The sequence below is a fragment of the Arvicola amphibius genome, chromosome 9 (genome assembly GCF_903992535.2).
Source record: "Arvicola amphibius chromosome 9, mArvAmp1.2, whole genome shotgun sequence".
NCBI lineage: Eukaryota > Metazoa > Chordata > Mammalia > Rodentia > Cricetidae > Arvicola > Arvicola amphibius.
In genome coordinates this window covers 35,853,206-35,872,240 of record NC_052055.2, presented here as the reverse complement: position 1 = coordinate 35,872,240, position 19,035 = coordinate 35,853,206, and the positions used below count along the sequence as shown (strand labels likewise).

At 40.4% G+C, this 19,035-nt stretch overlaps 1 protein-coding gene and 1 pseudogene across 15 annotated transcripts in view; both read left to right on the top strand.

Annotated features, from left to right (window-relative positions):
• The window catches only part of Rbfox2 (RNA binding fox-1 homolog 2), a 255,764-nt gene that overhangs the window by 55,729 nt on the left and 181,000 nt on the right, over positions 1 to 19,035 (top strand). The gene's annotated exons all lie outside the window — the stretch shown is intronic.
• Positions 16,056 to 16,207, top strand: LOC119824134 (annotated as a pseudogene).

The window sequence follows — 19,035 nt, the reverse complement described above, 5'->3', positions numbered from 1 at the left end:
CAGCTTTAAAAAAGTGGAGCAATATTTGAATGTCTAAATATAGCATTTAAAAGTACTAATTGTTAAAAGGAATTTTCATTGCATGAATGCTTTAATTTTGTTGGGGTTGCTGGGCCCTGAGAGGATGCTAGCCGCTAATCATATGGGTCTCCTAATTGTGGCTCTCAGGAAGAGATGGAGAAATGAAGTTTTCTATCCCCCTTTGTCGTCCTCCCCCCTTCTTTCTTTCTTTCTTTCTTTCTTTCTTTCTTTCTTTCTTTCTTTCTTTCTTTCTTTCTTTCTTTCTTTTTTTTTTTTTGTCTTAAGAGAAGGCCAACTACAAGCCTGGTCCTAACTGATTCCAGATGGGCTTGCTACAGTATAAAAGGTTTTCAGTGTGTTTGGGCTAAGGCTGACTGTGAGGGCCCCTGAGTACTTCCTGTGCAGCTCTGCAATTGTATTCACCTAATAAGAAACAGTCCTTACTGCTGGAGCCCAGAGCGGCCATGTTGGTGTCCTGTCTTTGTGTCTCAGTCTCTGAACCACCCTGTCCTTTTGCTTGCTTTCTTTACCAACCTCTTCTTCTCCATTGTTTTCAGGGGACTCAAATGTATGCATATTTCTCATGGATGAGAACAAAGAAGATTATGACTATTTAGGACAGTTCCCCCCCCCACCCCTTTCTGGATCTGAGGAGAGTTGGTTGTCATGTAAATTAGACCAGGAAAACCAAGGCCCTCTTTATTTTTAATTTTCAAAGCATCCTGGCAGTCTTTCTAAAGAGTCCAGAATACAGAATACTGGTGTGTGGTGGTTTGTTCACTTGCAGCACTCACTGTGCACCACAAGCTGTGTCTGTACCAAAGGGCAAGCATGACCTTGAACTCAGGAAGGTGTTTTGCATTCAGACCCTGGGTCGTGTCGTTACCAAGGAAGTATACCTGTGTGACACTGGCTTGGATTTAGCTGTCCTTTCAGCCGCTGCAGAGTATCTCAGGCCTGCACGGCTTAAAAGAGGATTCTGTGATGCTTTGCTATAGACTCTGTGAATTATTCTTTGGGGCCTTCTAGATGCCATCAAAAACATATACTTGACTTTCTATTTTGGTTCAAGTGCTTAATGACTGAGGGTGTGCTGATCTCAACTCTCAGTTTTTTAGATCTAGCTGATGATTGCAGAAACTCTGCCATCCCTAGGGTTTATCTGGGTCTTTGCAGCCCAATTCCAGTCTGTTTAGCTTAGTTAGAGGAGAACTTACGGAAGCCCGTTTCTCCTTCCTTCGTGTGGGTTCTGGTGATTGAACTTAGGTCAATAGACTTGGCGGCAAGTGTCAGTACTCATGGAACCGTCTGTGTGGCCTTCCCCTTAGATTTTTCTTGAGCCAAACATGAACTGTATGTGATGAATGAGTAGTAAGATTTACTATCTGGATGTTTCGATGTTCATGATTGGTCGGAGTATTTGAAGTGGAATGCCTTAAGACAGGTCATATGATCACCTTTATTATGAATGAGCCCTAGCTTTGCAGCTGAAGGAGATTACCCATATTTAAACACCCATGACTTGTAGTGTTCTTAGGTGACCAATAAGGTCCTCTTTATTATTATTAGCCAAGGTGTGCACCTTTTGAGTGGCTGTCATTTATTGAGTACAAGGCCTCTATTATCTATCTCTTCTTCATTAGAATTGTCAGGTAGGCAACCTCATTTCCCCTTTCACATAGGAAAGCTGTTTTCACTACGTCACAGAACTAGTGACTGTCAGAGACAGGATTAACTCTTGTGTTCTGTGTCCCAGGTGCTGTACATTCTTCTGCCAAATCTTTCCCAGAAACTCCTTAAAAGGGTGCAGTGACCTAGAAGACAGAAATAATTTTACACTTTTTTATTAAAGATTTATTTATTATATATGCAGTATTCTGCCTAAATTTATGCCTGCAGGCCAGAAGAGAGCATACGGATCTCATTATTAGATGGTTGTGAGCCACCATGTGGTTGTTGGGAATTGACTTCAGGTTCTCAGGAAGAGCAGACAGTGCTCTTAATAGGGTAAGGTTAGGGTTAGGGTTAAGCTCTGAGCCATCTCTCCAGTCCATATTCTAAGCTTTTTGTTTGTTTTCATTATCTTATTTTGTTAGGTTAGCTAACTTCCTCCCTCTGATATATACAACATTAATACTAGAGAGAGATAGAGGCAAGCTGTTTAGCTATTGTTTTTAGGGGAGACATGTCTCTAAAAGATGTCCCTACTCTCTTTAGTTGAAAAATATTCAGAGCAATTGTAGAATGACTCAAATCTGTATAAAAAGCTGCTAATCCAGACCCACCCATATTGGAAAGAGGAGGAGGGGATTCTCTTGACGGTTACTGTCCTGGAGTCTTTCTGAAGCTCACCAGTCGGTCCTTGCTTGGTCCACCTGGAATTCCGGGTGGGAGGCATCTTGCTCACCTGTTCTGCATGTTTAGAGCACAAGTTCTATCTTAAGACATATTATAAATATGGGTGTGGGGAGAATTCAGTAACTGTGCTTTGTAAAACTCTGTTCATCTAACAAAATTGTTCTTTCCTTTAGCCCCTTTCAGCTTTCGATCTTGAATTGAACTGTAAATCTTTGTTTTATGACAAGTGTTTGTATATATAAAATCTCTAGCTTACTGGTTCTCTTTCTTAAGACTAGGGTTTTGTTGTTGTTTTTGTTTTTGGTTTTTTTCTTAAATAACCTTTCCAAGACCATGAAGAAAGAGATAAACAGTTATGGGCAAAAGAATTAGAAAACATTTTGGGAAAAGAGTAGGGTTGTCTGGGTGTATGACAGCATGTGTGTACACATACATGTTTTCCCTTCTGCTCTTCTCTGTCTGGAATGACCTAGTTATTTTGTTTTGTTTTGTTTTTACATTGTGGAAAATACTTATTTTAGATAGTTGTCTTAGAAAATACTTGTAACTTTCCCTTTAAAGATCTTTTTTATACATTTATGAAAACTGTTAAATGATGTGGATTTTAGATCTGTGAATTGAAGAGGCAGTTGCGGTAATAAAGTAAATTTCCCCTCATATTCTTTGTTGAAGTAGAAATTGCTCAGAGCAAGGATAATGGAGAATTATTTATTATTTTGGGCACTCTGATTTCAAAATCCTTGGATTTAATTGCTTGATACAACTTATATTTGAATCATGCTGTCAACTGAGGTTAATGTATGAGCTTGTTTTTGTTCATGTAATGAAGTATTTTAAGACTAGATATGTATAAAGTTTTGAAGACTGGAAGTTTAAACTGTATAGTACTTCTTGTGGAGAGGCTTGTTAGCTATACTATCTTGTGACTGGTGACCCCTCTAAACCCTAGGATAAAGTTTGAGTTGTCCTTCCTATATGGTAGCAGAAACTTCTTTTATGCATTTTATGTATATCTATCTGGTGTACAATATGCCTGGGAATCTTAAATGATTTTAAAGTGCTACTTTGTTAACGTTTCTAGAGGAAAGCAGACAGATATTGTCTTAGGGTTTTATTGCTGTGTTAAAACACCATAACCATGACAACGTAGGGAGAAAGGGCTTATCTCAGCTGAAAACTGTCAGCTCACACTTCATTGCTGAGGGTAGTCAGGGCCGGGGCTCAAACAGTAGCTAAGACAGAGGATTGCTCAGTCTGCTTTGTTATTGCACATAGATCCACCAGACCAGGAGTGACCCACATCACTCATCAGTAAAGGAAGTGTACCACAGGCTTGCCTGCAGGTCAGTCTGGTGAGAGTATTTTCTCAGTTGAGGTTCCATCTTTCCAGATGACTTTAGCATGTATCAAGTTGGCATAACCCCTCCACCACAGCCATCATTTCATGATACTCTTTATTTGAACAGTGTTGCATGAATTTTAATTGGTCTTAATAATAAAAACCTGGAGCCTGGTATCGGGGTAAATGCTGAAAGAGCAGAGAGACAAAGGAGCAAGCCACAGTGTAGTGAGGAGCGGCAGGCTGAATTTCCGCCGCCCCCCACAGCTAGCCTAAAACCCAAAACAACAACACACAAACTGTATTCATTTAAACACTGCCTGGCTCATTAGTTTCAGCCTCTTACTCACATCTTGACTAACCCGTATAGAATAATCTGTGTAACACCACGAGTGGTGTCTTACCGGGAAAGATTCAGTATGTCTGACCTGGTGGCTGGCTTCATCACATCTCTCTCCCTGAGGAGAGGCACAGCAGTCTGCCCCAGAGAGGAGAGGCAGGGGCAATTGTCTGAGCCATCTACCTCACTTCCTTCTTCCTGTTCTGTCTACTCCACCTATCTAAATCCCGCCCTATCAAAAAGCCAAGGCAGTTTATTAGCCAGTGAGAATCCTCCATCATTTCCCCTTTTTCTGTTTAAACAAAAAAGAAAGGCTTTAACTTTAACATAGTAAAATTACATATAACAAGACAGTTATCAAGTAAGAATTAGTTACAGTATTTATATCTACTTTATCTTTTATCATAACTAAGGATAACTATAACTATCTATCTATTCTTCAACTCCATCAAAGATTCCAGAAGGATATAATATTACCTAAGTAAATGAGAAGTAAGCAACTTGCAAAACTCTAGAAATCACAGAGACATCTTGCTGCCTGGACAGTCAACCAAAGTTCTTTTGTACTGTTGGGGTATCCATCTTCGGCCTACAAGCCCATAGTATCCAGCAAACATTTCCATGAAGCAGGAAATTTCAAAGGCAGTTCAGTCACTATCTGCTGTGTCCTGCAGAATGTCTCGCAGACTCTTTCATGAGTCAGGAACCCCATAGAATCATCTCACATTTAGGCAAGTTCAGCAGTCCTCTCTCTGAGGGTTCTTTGTGTCCAGTTTATGCCAACAGTCCAGGCAAGAGCAGTTTCTTGCCCAAATGGCTATCAATAAGGAGCCTCTTCAATGCCCTTCTTCCTCTTGAAGTAGCTGGTGCTGCCAGGAGCAGATGTGTCTCATTGTCATGAACAGTCCCAACTTATTAAAACATTAAATGTTATATTCTGTAGTCTTTGGAAGGTATGAAGAATGTCTATCTAAAATATATCTATGTACATCTAGAAAATCTAACTAACATGACTACAAGCTTGACTATTATTGATGACTATCCATTATCAACCTATATTTCCTAATTATACATTACATTTTTAAATGAACTACACAATTACAATACCTTAATCATTATTAGAAATACATATACATATAACAAAATTGACCTTAAACTTGTATCAATAAGTCAAGATTTATACCAATGCAAATTATTCATACCTATATCATATCCCCTTTAAATGTAAAAGAACATTTATAAACAATATTTGGGAATATGGGCGCAGTTATTTCTCTCCAAACTGCTTCCTGCTGAATGGGGACGCTGTTAATCAGATCTTTCATGGTATAACCTGTATGCCAGGTTCATCTCAGTCATCAGTTGGGTGAAGTAATTTTCTGAAGTTGTTCACAGCAACCTTCAGGAGGCCGTGGTCTATCATACCATATTGGGATAGATGCAATCCATAGGGTCTCATTTTCTGTAAAAACAAAAGAAGAAACTCTTTTCCAAAGTATCATATCCTTAGATCCAAATTCTGAAGTCAAGGTATTTTCAAAATATCTATCTTGGATTAGTTCAGCAGCATTTATAAACAAATATCTTTTAGCAGCTGTTGCTTCTTCCTCAGCATTCAAACAATTCAAAAAGAGCATAATAGTATACAGTATCAAGATTCTCTGTGTATTTTCCATCTTATACGACTTTATTTTAACCTCTTTTTCGTTTATTTTTACTTTTATTTTTTGAGACAGGTTCTCTGTCTATCTTTGTCTTGGAATAACCCTGTAGACCAGGTTGTCCTTGAACTCTCAGAGATCCACTTGCCTCTGCTGGGATTAAAAGTGTATGCTACCACACCTTGAACTCACAGAGATCTGTCTGTCTCTGCCTCCCAGGCATTGGGATTAAAGGTGTGTCCTGCCACACCTTGAAGTCACAGAGGTCAATCTACCTCTGTCTCCCAAGTGTTGGGATTAAAGGTGTGTACCACCACAACAAACTACTTCCGTTTTTCTTGCTTTCTCTCTCTCTCTCTCTCTCTCTCTCTCTCTCTCTCTCTCTCTCTCTCTCTCTCTCTCTCTCTCTCTCTCTCTCTCTCTCTCTCTTTTTTACCTTAAGAACTTTAACTTTTAGCCTGCATATATTTTTTTTTTTTTTTGGTTTTTCGAGACAGGGTTTCTCTGCGGCTTTGGAGCCTGTCCTGGAACTAGCTCTTGTAGACCAGGCTGGTCTCGAACTCACAGAGATCCGCCTGCCTCTGCCTCCCAAGTGCTGGGATTAAAGGCGTGCGCCACCACCGCCCGGCTGCCTGCATATATTTTTAACACACTGTAAATCATTTAGAGGTTTTTTTTTGTTTGTTTTTTTGTTTTTTAATCTCTCTTTACTGTATCTCTTTTTCTGACCACACAAGCCTTTAAATTACTGAGCAATCTGGGTAGGATTAAAGCCGTTGCTTTGGCGGCTAGATCCTTAGCTTTCCAGCTACATGGCAGGACCTCTTAAAAGAGCTGCACGGTTTTGCAGTTAAAGCTGAGTCAGGAAGCCTCTCTTAGATGAGAGCGCTTGCTAGCCAAACCTGAGAAATTGCTGCTACCAAGAAAACATGCTTCACTCCATTCCTTCCCAAGCTTTCCCAAGCTTTCTCTGGATTCAGCCATCCACGTCTGGGTGCCATTCTGTAGTGTGGAGCTGCGGGCCGGCTTCCCACCGCCCGGCTCCCAACCACTGGCTAGCTTTACCCGAAATAATTACACGGAAACTGTATTCTTTTAAATACTGCCCATCTTTCTTTTACCTTGCTAACTCCTCAGCTGAAAAAGGGCCTAGTTCCTGTCTCCTCCTGCCTTATATTCCTCTCTCTGCCCAGCCATATGACTTCCTGTCTGTCTGTACAGACTTCCAGAACTCTATAGTTAACTAGTGACTAGCTCAGCCCTCTGATCTTAAGGGAAGCTTCATTTGTTAGTGCACAAACAAAATATCACCACAGAACAGGGCTATTCAGAAGATTCAGGATATCTGAATGCATTAATTTTAGGAATAACTACTCATTAAAGGACACTGTTAAGAAAATAAAAAAGCAAATTACAGAATTGGACAAGTATTTGCAACACACAGATTTGGCTGCTATCCAGAATAGGTCAATTATTCTTGCAACTCAATATATAAAAGGAATTCTATAAATAATTAAAAAAACCCAGTAGCAAAGCGGGCAGCATATATGAATAGGTACATTACAAAACATGATATCCAGCCGTTCAAAAAAATGGTCACATGACTATTCTAGGTAAAGCAGATGGCCACAGTGAGGTTCTCTTACCCCGCCTTCGGAATGACTGAATGAAGAAGGCGGACATTCAGCACCTGCAGTCCTAATACAGTGCTGGAGAAAAGGTTAAGTAGCATAGCTTTGGAGAACTAATGGTTGGCAGTATCTCCCAAAGCTGAAAACAGGAGTGCACTATAGCAATCCGACTCCTTGCCACAGCAGCAGAAACCTGCAATGTATATATATATATATATATATATATATATATATATATATATATATATATGATTGCCATAAGAGTGTGTACAAGGATGTACATGACAGCATGATTTATAAACTTGAGATAGTCTTTGTTGCCAACTTGGATGGATTTGGAATCCCTTAGAGCTATTCCTTGTGGCATTACCTGTTCTTTGAGGAAGGAGACCTACCTTGTTGTGGCCAGCATCAACCCCTGCTAGGGGTTAGATCGAGTTAAAAAGGAAAAGTGAGAAAGCCAGTTGAGCACCAGTGTTCATCTCTCTGCTACCTGGTCGGATGTAATACACACATACATTTAAGTGTTAGAGTATTGCATGGGGATGAAGGGACCTTTTGAAAATTGTAATTTCCTTATCAAACATTCAGTATGCTAATAATCTTTTTAAAGAGACATAGGAAAAGAGAGACACTATAAATAATCTCCTGTTTACTTTCAAACCAGATCTCTGAGAAGAACAAGAAAATGTTCACTGTCCTCATCAGACAGAAAATTTGGACTTGTTCTCTGGACAGAAGAACATTCTTCATCAGTGTTCTTAGCTGCTTTGTTTTCAGGGCATAACCTCTTTATGGTCTTTAATTTTGCCATGGACACTTTAAATATAAAAACTGTTTACATAATATCAACTTTTTTTGTTTGTCTGTATTTGTTTTTCAAGACAGGGTTTCTCTGTGTCTGTTCTAGACTAACTCTGTAGACCAGGCTTACCTCAGACTCACACAGATCCTCCTGTTCCTGCCTCAGTGCTGGGATAAAGGGCTGCACCACTACGCCTGGCTAACATTAAAATGTTTTAACCCATTACCTTTTGGAGAACTAACAGAAAAAGACATTCTAAGCAAACCCCATCTGCTGTGGAAGTTCTTAAGAGAGATTGCCTGTGCCTTCTATTGACTGGTCATTTTTCTCAACTTTTAACCTGGCCTTTACAATGTACCTTAAAGTTTTCTCTGTTTGCTGTGTTGCCTTGCTTCTCTCCTTCGTTTGTAGCTTTTTGTTCTTTCTTCGTGGGATACCTTTGCCTCCATTCTTCACCTAAGAATCTTTACCTAATGAATTTTGCTAATTATGTGCTTCATGCACCCTCTCTGGTGCTAACCACATGGTTTACTCTCCCCCTACAAGTGTATACTTTTGCTGTGTTGCATGTCATGAATTGTGTTTATTTGCCTAAAGCACTTATCTTTTGAGACTTGGTTGTGATAAGTGTTAATGAATATCAGAATTCAGTATCTATTTTCTAAAGGATAAAAGCTAATTATATTATGTATTATTGATAGATGCATGCTTAGAATTTGTTTTCATAAGATGTAGGTTACATTACTTTTTGGTGAAAGCAGGCACATATGTTGTTAATAATTCTGTGTGGCAGTAGGAGAGAAGTGATGCCAACTGGATCCCACGAGTATCAGACATGTGACCTTGGCCTCTTTAGCATGGTCCTCTAATCAACTGGTTTAATTTTAGTGAGATCCCTGCAGAAATGCTCTGATTCTGTATGTAGAATGTGGAAATTATAAGTAATATAGATTCTGACTACATTAGGGTTTCTGGAGTAAAGCTGATGGATGAGGAGGTGAGGCGTAGCTCAATCAATAGTGAGTGAACTGCTCATATTTAGCATGTGTGAGGCTCTGGATTCCATTCCAGGTGCCAAAACCTGTTTACAACTGCTCCCCATCAGAGCAGAACAAGCAAATGAGACTATATAGGCATATATGACTATACTGGGTCAGTGTAGACATTAAGACTCTGATAATTTTTTATCTCAAACACAAGAAAATTAAATTCCATAATATGTTATCTGAATTTTTGTAATTTCACTTCAGCATGTAATTTCTCAAGCTCATCTTAATTTTAAAAGATCTGAGTAAAACCATTACCGTTTGTTCAGAAGTTTAGAACAATAGGATTAGAATAATAAATTAGTAACTGTTGAGTACCCACTTATAGTTAACAATGGTAATTAATGCATCAAAAGTATGACATTAATTTTGATGTCCAACAACTTATATTTTTTGATGACATAAGAGATGATATTTTAGACTTTTTTTTTATAATTATGACTGTGTGTGAATGAGAGTAAAAAACAGTGTAGGTTTTGGAGTTGAGAGACCTGAGGGAGATATTAGACACACTGACTTTTTGAACTTTTCATTTTCAGAGTGGAGATAAGAATATATCCAACTCACTGTTTTTGTCTTCAGTTGCTGATACGATGGACAGTCTCAGAGGCCACTTGGGTCTTCCCATGTAGAATAAGGTCACCATCTGTGAGGGTTAAAAATTGTGCTCAGTGCTAGAGAGATGGCTTGGCAGTTAAGACTGCTCTTCCAGAGGACCTGGATTCAATTCCCAATATCTGCATGGCAGTTCACAACTGTCTGTAATTCCAGTTCCAGGGGACTTGACCTTCACATGGACATACATGCAGTAAAACACCAATGCACATGAAGTAAGGATATATAAATTATATAAAAATTGTGCTTATGATAGTCTATGGAGTCACTTACAGCAGTGCTGTATGAGTGATTTCATCCAAGGACTAACGTTTGTTAGGGGTGAGTTTGGAGAGCATCTGCCTCCATCTCAGAGGTAGGCTAATCCTGTCTGCCGCCACTATTGGGACAAGAGTCTTTAGTGTTCCTCATGCACTTTTGAAACTTATTCTAGATGGCTTTGCATATTAGTTTAAGAATACTATCTTTTGCCATGCAGAATTATGCTACTTGGATGCCACCCCCTTGGAAAATGTGTGCCTTGGAGCTGAGTTTCTGCCCAGTACCAAACCCTCAAATTTCCTGGGTGTGCCTTATTTTATCTGCCCCCTTTTCTGATAGAAGGCTCTGACCTGCTTGGTGCTTTTCCAGCTTAGTTACAGCTTATGCTTAGTCTCTCAGAGTTGTTGAAGGAGGAGCTGCTTGTTGGTTCCTGGCTGCTCAGCCTGAAATAATCACACAGAAACTATATTATTTAAACCACTGCTTGGCCCATTAACTCTAGCTTCTTATCGGTTAACTCTTATACCTTAATTTAACCCATTTCTATTAATCTGTGTATCACTATGTTGCTGTGGTTTACCGGCTAAAGTTCCGGCATCTTTTTCTGGTGGGCTACACGGCTTCTCCTCTCTCTGCCTCCTTTCTCCCAGCAATCAGTTTAGTTTTTCCTGTCTAGCTCTGTTCCTCTGTAGCTCTGCTATAGGCTCAAAGCAGTTCCTTTATTAACCAATGATATTCACAGCATATAGAGGGGAATCCCACATCACAGAGTCACATAGGGCATACTTAGTTTAGATCAGCCAAGTAGGTTCTGAGAAAGAATCTCTTCCTAGATGGGAAATGGACAGCTGGATTGAGAAGCAAAGCCCTGCTCCAATTTTACTTGTTATTTAGGGAGAGTGGGGGTCACTTTAGAATTAGAGCTTGAATTAAGGGAAGAGTACGATCAGTTCCAGATGCACACTAAGCATAGACCAGTTCCTGAAGTGGAGACCTTCGAAGGGACTGTCCAGGGGTTTGAGATATTATATACATATTTTATAGCATGTCTATGATTATGAAAAGGTCATTTTCTAGAAGTTCATCTTCTGTGGTAGTTTCGGATATTTCATTAAAACTTCAGGAATTTATTGTGTCAACTCACTCAGTCCCTTTGACTCAGGGATCTAAACTGCTTCCCATTCCTTTTGTCAGCAGTTTTGAGAGCATCCCTATGTGGAGCTACTTTGTAGGTGATGGGTGTGAGATCCTGCTCCAGTTTCCATAGTAGGTCAGCCTGTGAGATGAGCATGGGTGCAGAATTTGCATTGTGTCAGCTTTCACTCTCCCCTCCCCACTCCTGTTTCTGTAATGGAGGAAGTTCCGTCAGAGGGCAGATACTGTTCTGCCTGTAGGCATGGCTTTTGTCTCCTTCACTTAGGGTGGAAGGAGGCAGCAGAGACTGATGTTCCCCCTACATGAAATGCCCCAACTGTGTTTTTGTTATTGTTCTGTTTTTTCCTCTCCTGATGGGAGGAGGTGAGTGGGGAATGTTCTCTGTATGTGGGGCAGAAGATCTAAAGGCTCAGCACATACTGCTGTTTGAGTTGGGGGCCAGACAGAAGGAGAAACAACCCCTTTGGGGTGTGGTTTAGGGGCGGGTAGACTATAGGAAGGAGGATATTTCCATGTTTTCTGAGTCATAAGACACAGAATCGCAAGTAGCTAAATTTAGCTCAGGTTCCTGTTGAAAGCATCATTTTTGCGGGCGGGCGGGCAGTGGGGGCAGAACGGAAAACCTTTTTGTGTATCCTGCTCCATGAAGCCAATAGGGAAGCAGGAGGAGGTGAGGTTGCCATGGAGATGGTAGCTGTATGCAAGGGGAGAGCAGCAGGGTTTAGAATTCCAGGAAGGAAGAGAGAGTGATGTCATCAGATTCCATGGACCAGCCCAGGAACCCCTGTGAGGTTGGTGGGGCGTTGGGTGTGTGTGGGGTGGGGGTGGAGTAGGAGTTTGTAGAGGGGAACGGTGGCCTCACTAAGGTGTGGGGAGTCCAGTTCAAACAGAGGTTGGTTGCGTGGAATTATGCTGATCTGCATTAATGCTTCGTTTGAGAAAAAATTTTATAAATCATTTCTGAATTGCAGAATATTTTCTTTGTTGAAAAAAGGACATGTTTCTTTCACAAAGGAGCTCACCAGATATAAAAATATAATATCTTTTTATAACTAAATCCCTACCGTACTTGTGTATGCCTTTATCCCTTGTATGTGAGGGTATTTGGGTGCGTGTTTTAGAAATGTAGTTAGCTACCTTTGCACTATTTCTTTTATGGTATTACATGCAATTAAGTGATTCATTAATGTCCAGTTATGGCATTTATTTTTATATGGATGGGTGTAAATAAATAAAATAATTAAATTCTGAAATTAAAGCAGTTGCTTTTCAGCAGAGAGGAAAACTAATAAGCTTCAAGACAGTTTTGAGCACAGACATGTTTATATTGGTAGTCAAGGAGAAATGTTTTTGTTTAGATGTGACTAAAAGGATGATTTCTAAAAGGAAAGCACGTAACGGAATCTGTGCGTCCGAATGAGTGCTGTCCTTCAGACAGTCACCTGGCTCTGGCGATAGTAGCTTTGTGCAAGACAGAAAGAACTGGTTTGAATCAGCTTTAGATACCAGTGAGAGGAAAACATTTTCCAGTTCTGACTCTGGATTTTCCTCTTAAAAACTTAGTCGGAATTTGCTTTTCCTGGTTTCGTCCATCCTCAAATGAGCTTTTAGCCCAGTTAAAGCTATTTCAAGCACATGTTGGTTCTGAAGGCATTTTTGTTTTCTGAACAAGAACTGTTGTGTGCTGTAGTTTAGCGGTGATGTTTTGAATGATGGCAGCATGTCGGAATAAAAGCATTAGCTTTCCCTAGATGACATCTCTGAGGTGACCCATGTGGTTTGTATGTTCAGATGTGCCTCTGAGCAGTACAGTTGGTGGTGTGCTTGAGAGCCTTGGTGCTGAGACCAGAGGGACTCGAGTCTGAGCTCTGAGCGCTGCTCTTCTCTAGCTGACCTTGGGCAAGTCGCTGTCTCTTGCTGGGTTGTTTTCCTTATATATAAATGAGCTGTGATGTAGGAATCAGCCTCAAAAATGCAGCTTGAGGATTAAGCAAGCCAATATGTAAAACATTTCCAAATTTGTTCTCAGTGCTTTTGCTAACTGATCATTTAATTTCTTAAGTCGGTGTGATGGGACACACACCCTTAGAATTGCAGCACATGGAAGGCTGAGGCAGGAAAGTTAGGAGTTCAAGGCCAGTTTGGGCTACATTCAGAGACTTGTATCATAAAACAGAAGGTGTCAGTGAGATGGCTCAGTGGGTAAGGCCTTCAAGCCTGATGACCTGAGTTTGATCCCTGTGACCTACAAGGTGTAAGGAAAGAACTGACTTCTACAAACTGCCCTCTGACCTCCATATAAATAGTGTGGCATGCCTCCCTCTCCCCCAAATAATTAAATAGAATGCTGTTTGAAAAGTATTAAGACTTGACAGGGACTGGGGAGATGGCTTGGTAGATAAAGTGGTTACTGTGCAGGCAAGGGCTGGAATTTGGATGCTCAGCACCATGTGTTTCCGTGTGGGAGGCTGAGACAGGATCCCCACAGCAAGCAGGCTGGCTTCACTGGCCACAGTTGGTAAAATCTGGGTTCAGCAAGAGACCCTGCCTCACAAAATCTGTAGATTGAGGAAGACCACTGCCATCAGCTTCAATCTTTCATATGCACTAGCCAACTTGCATCTACACACAATGCATTCACACATGTGGGAAAATGCACGAAATGCATATATATGCACACATCTCAGGGGTACACACACACCTAACAAAAATGTATTTTTTATTGATATTCATTGAGGTCTACATTTTTCTCTGCTCCCCTCCCTGCCTCTCCTCTTCCCTCTCCCCTTCAACCCTCCCCCAAGGTCCCCATGCTCCCAATTTACTCAGGAGATCCTGTCTTTTTTTACTTTCTACTGCCCATGTAGATTAGATCTATGTAAGTCTCTCTTAGAGTCCTCATTGTTGTCTAAGTTCTCTGTGATTGTGGGTTGTAGGCTGGCTTTCTTTGTTTTATGTTTAAAAACCGCCTATGAGAGAGTACATGTGATAATTGTCTTTCTTTGTCTGGGTAACCTCACTCAAAATAATGTTTTCTAGCTCCATCCATTTTCCTGCAAAATTCAAGATGTCATTTTTTTTCCTGCTGTGTAGTACTCCATTGTGTAAATGTACCACATTTTCCTTATTCATTCTTCAGTCGAGGGGCATTTAGGTTGTTTCCAGGTTCTGGCTATGACAAAGCTGCTATGAACATAGTTGAACACATGTCCTTGTAGCACGATTGCGCATCCTTTGGATAGATACCCAAAAGTGGTATTATTGGGTCTTGAGGAAGGTTGTTTCCTAATTTTCTGAGAAATCGCCACACTGACATCTAAAGGGGTTGTACCAGTTTGCATTCCCACCAGCAGTGCAGAGTGTTCCCTTTTCCCCACATCCTCTCCAGCATAAGTGGTCATCAGTGTTTTTGATTTTGGCCATTCTTACAGGTATAAGGTGGAATCTCAGAGTTGTCTTGATTTGCATTTCTCTGATGACTAAGGATGTTGAACATTTCCTTAAGTGTCTTTCAGCCATTTTAGATTCCTCTGTTGAGAGTTCTCTGTTTAGGTCTGTACTCCATTTTTTAAAATTGGATTATGTGTTCTTTTGGTGTCCAATTTTTTGAGTTCTTTGTATAATTTGGAGATCAGACCTCTGTCTGATGTGGGGTTAGTGAAGATCTTTTCCCATTCTGTAGGCTGTCGTTTTGTCTTGTTGACCGTGTCCTTTGCTTTACAGAAGCTTTTCATTTTCAGCAGGCCCCATTTATTAATTGTTTCTCTCAGTGTTTGTGCTGCTGGGGTTATAGTTAGGAAGTGGTTCCCTGTGCCAATGTGTTCAAGTGTACTTCTCATCAAAAATGTATTTTTTGAGATGAAGAACTGTAGGGAAGAAGTTATCTGCTATAGTATAGTCCATTGGTCCCAGTTTGGTATTAGCATCAATCTGGGACTCAGAACTCAGTAGTTTTAAATGGTTGCCCAGTTATCAACTAGGATTGAGAACTCCTCAGAGTAACCTATTTAGAGTGTGGACCAGGTATCTCAGCTTCATCATGTGTCAGCTAGAAGAGATGAGAACTTCAGGTGTCACTCAGACCAGCTCTGATCTATAGAGCCTGCATTTTAACAAGGAACCAAGTGGCCTGTCTTTACATTAAAAGGCACCACTGGGAATAATACTATAGGTTTCCTCCATTGCCAGAAGAGAATCAGTTTGCTAAGCCAGTGTCTAGATCATCCGTTCTTGCCTGGCCTTAGAGAGAAGGCTTTTCTGCACTAAGACTGTGTTAAACATATAATGGAAAGAACATTTACAGTTCTGACTATGGTTCAACCGTAAGTAGCTGTTTTCTTCTCAGTTAACTTCTCTGAATCTCACTGTCATCATTTGATAGTGGACATAAGACCAGTCATGACTTAAAGTACATGAATTGTATAGCACCTTTTCTGTGTGTAAAAATTATGGTCCCTCTCGCCTCTCCTTCAGCCTTTTACTGGCAAATGTGTATAGTAGTCCTGTTTCTCAGAAGGGCCCCTTCTTAAATCACAGTATCATCTCTTTAGATTCCTTTCCACTTAATCTGTCTCTCAGCTATCTCAAATATTTAATTGTACACACAGAGGTTTTCCCTACAAAACACCTTCTACCAAATGTTTGTTTTTGCCAAGAAGGGTTATAAGAGGAGGAACTGCAGGAACTGACTAGTTGAGTGGACTCAGGATTCCAGTGTTTTGAAGAAGGGAACTGATGAAGACAGTTTTGTGAATTCCTGGTAATTCATCACATGTTTAAGAAAAGGAAGTTTGTGGATTTTAGATTTTGATCTTGAGAGAAAAAGAATTACCTGGCAGGGAAGGTACCATGATCATGAAGATGATTGCATTTTGGATGAAATTCATTGCATTTCCAATGTGTTGACCCCTGCAAATTTGCGAAATTGGGGAAACTTGGCTGTGTAATTTATGAATGAAGAAATTGCATATACATACCCCCATTCACCCGAATCAGACTCTCAGGTGCTTTTATTTGAAGTTTATCATGCTGGCCTGGAGAGATGGCTCAGCAATTACGAGGGCTCACTACTCTTGTAGATGACCTGGGTCTGTTTTTCAGTACTCATTTGGTGGCTTACAACTGTTCCATCCTTAATAACAGTTCCAGGGGATCCAGCTGTTTCTTCTAGCTTCCATGGGTAACATGCACCATGTAGTGCATTTACATATATTCAGGCAAAACACTCAAATAAGATTTAGCATGATAATTATCAGCTGACCAGTGAGTGTTGCCTTCTTCCTGAATAAGGAATCAGCTCAATGAAAGGAAGTTCAGGGAATTGTTCTAGGGATCCTAGGAGAGATAGCAGGGAGTTGGCATTGGAAGTGACACAGGAGTAGGAAATAGGAAAGGCCTATTTGTACTTAGTCATGCAGATCTTAGGGACCGAGAGGAAAGGTAGGATTTCTAGCTTAAATCTCAGAGTACCAGTGACTGTAAGCTTCTCTCTGTAAGATAGGCTGACCTGCAGGCGCTTCTCTGCGATATGCTGACTCTTAACATCTGTGTACAGTATAAGTATAATTACATACATGTTATAGATAAAAAAACAGATGCCTAGAAGGGTTGTCCTAAGTCACCGTGCCAATAGGCGATAGAGCTGGTTTGACATGTTGAATAGCAGTGTGAGTCAAGAGACAGCTGTAAAAGCTAAATTGAAACAGCCAGTATGTACCAATTAAGGGGAAAAATGATCGTTTGTCTATATTGACTTTTGGATAGAACTGTTAATTTAAATATAGAGTATGATATTCAACATGGTAGTGTGTCTCAGAGAGACTTTTTGAATATTACAGAATGATTATTTGGGATGTTTCTTTTGTGCTCTGAAGCTAATTAAGAGGGTTGTTGTTGTTGTTGTTGTTTTTAAAGTGCCAAAGCTTGTGAAGCCTTGGTTGGGCTTAGTGAAGCACCAGTTTGAACTGAGTATCGCAACACAGTAATTTGTTGATGGTTATCATTTGGCATATTTAGTCACAATAAGCATTGTAATCATGGCTGCTGTTCCACTCAAATCCAGATGCAGATGATTATCAATTATTACACAAAACAATTTCATCTTCTTAGAGAGTTCTAAGTTCCAGCTGGAAGAACCCCAAGTCTGTAGTTAGAAAACTTGGGTTCCAGGCCATTTTGTTATTTACTGCCTATGAGCCCTTGAGTGTGTCATTTAACCTCAACCAGTCTGAACTGAGATTTCCCTGATCAACCCGAAGGAAACATAGTTGTTCCTCAGTGTCTGCACTGATTGGTGTCAGGATCCACTCAGTCACCCAAATCTGCTCACATGTCTAACATAAATGAAGTTTTTTTTTCCCAGTAACACATACGCATATACCTGCATACCTTAAAAAAAAAATCTCTTTATAAGTTGACAAATCCAGTGTCGGTGCTGTGTAAATAATTGTTATTCTGTGTTGTTTAGGGAGTATTGACAATAAAAAAAGTGTATGCTGTGTTCAGTACAGACAGTTAGTTCCCTCTGCTGCTCCCTGAATGTTTTCATTTGGGGTCAGATGAATCCACTGATGCATCAGGGTATGGGGTGGGGTTGGGGGTGGAGCTTAATGTGACCTGTTCACCGGGACTGTTTCCAGTAAGATGTTTCACAGCAAGCCCTTCCTCTTTGCAGCTCTATAACCACAGGAAAGGCACCATAAGCCTGTTTTGGCTTTCCTATGTGTGTTGTTTGAGTAGGTGCAGGTAAGGAGGACACACACCAGGAATCTCAACCTGTACTGGTCAGACCTGCCCTCCCACCCATTTTAGGGTGTGGAAGTGTTGTATATAGCTGAAGCATTGTTTCTCATTATCTTTGTTGTTCTCTGGCAAGGTTGCTCCATTAAGGAACAGGGACTATGCAGGTCATTTTGCATATAATAATACTTTAATCCTTAAAACAAGTAGATGGTGATATCATTTAAAAGGTGTAGAATTTGAGGCTGAGAGGCTGATCACAGTTGTGATACAACTGCGGTTCTCTCCTCTTGTAACTCTCTTGCACAAATTATGACATGTCAGACTAAGGTGTGGTTCTATTATGCCATAGACAAACCGTTGGTGTAAAGGAATGTAATGACTATTAAATTACATTCTGTGTGAGTGTATACACATCCATGAATGCACAAACTTGCATTCCAGTTGTGTCCATGTATACACATGTCCCTGTGTGTGTGCAGGCATGTAGGTTGAAGTCAAAGGTTGCATTAGATGTTGTTGTTGATCACTTTCCACCTTATTTTTTAAGATAAGATCTTACTAGACCTAAACTTTGATGATTTGGCTGGTTGGCCAGCCAGTGAGCTTCAGGGACTCTCCTGTCTCTGTCTCCTCAGCCCTGAGGTTACAGATGTGTGCTGCTCTCAGCTTTTATGTGGGTGGTAGAGAGATCAGAATTCAAGTCCTCATGCTTTGTACAGCAGGGCACCTTACCAACCAAGCCACCCTCCTTAGCCCCCAAGAAATTATATTCTTCATTGACACATACTTAGCATTAAGAAGGGGGAGAATGGCACGACAGTTACTGTTAATGTTAATTCTCCACCCTGATTATGCTTCTTTTTAATCTTGTGGGTAAAATGACATTGTAGAAAGCACCTATGGGTGTGTACTGAGCGTATTGTCTGTTGCAGTAAAAAGTGCTTTTGTGATTATTTGAGTTACCACATGAACTAGCTGCTTTTCCAAGGGATGCCATTTTTAGTTGAAAGAACAACCCATAGACCATGATTACTGAGGCTTGGGGACTTGGCAGACATTTTA